The 391-nt window shown below is 33.0% G+C and overlaps 1 protein-coding gene across 1 annotated transcript in view; it reads left to right on the top strand.

Annotated features, from left to right (window-relative positions):
* The window catches only part of LOC102470846 (vomeronasal type-2 receptor 116), a 23,576-nt gene that overhangs the window by 16,642 nt on the left and 6,543 nt on the right, over positions 1-391 (top strand). The window lies entirely within an intron of this gene.

The raw sequence follows: 391 nt of genomic DNA, 5'->3' as shown, positions 1-391 counted from the left end.
AAAAAGTAAAATAAAGGCCATATGGGTACCTAAAGTGGAAGGAGAGTGGGAGAGGGGAAGAGTGCAGTAAGGGAAATTTGGGAAAAAAATGGAGAAGTAAGACATTTGTGGGACACAGATATGATTTGTTGCCTGTTGATGATGTCATGAATAGCATTCTCAATCCACCTGGTTTGTGACATATATCATGTTGGGTAAAATCTCTTTATAATTTAAATGATGTAGAGCGAGCAAATATATAAATAATAATAATAATATTTTAAAAAATAAAATAACAAGATTAACTTCTAAGAAGCCCTAACCTGACTTTATCATTCTGTATTATACCATAGTCAATGCACCAACCACACTGTGGCCAACATTCTAGAAGTATTTTGATAAGATACAGATA

Source organism: Tupaia chinensis, unplaced genomic scaffold, assembly GCF_000334495.1.
Source record: "Tupaia chinensis unplaced genomic scaffold, TupChi_1.0 Scaffold144455_1, whole genome shotgun sequence".
NCBI classification, from domain to species: Eukaryota; Metazoa; Chordata; class Mammalia; order Scandentia; family Tupaiidae; genus Tupaia; species Tupaia belangeri.
This window is presented reverse-complemented; position numbering and strand designations above follow the sequence as displayed.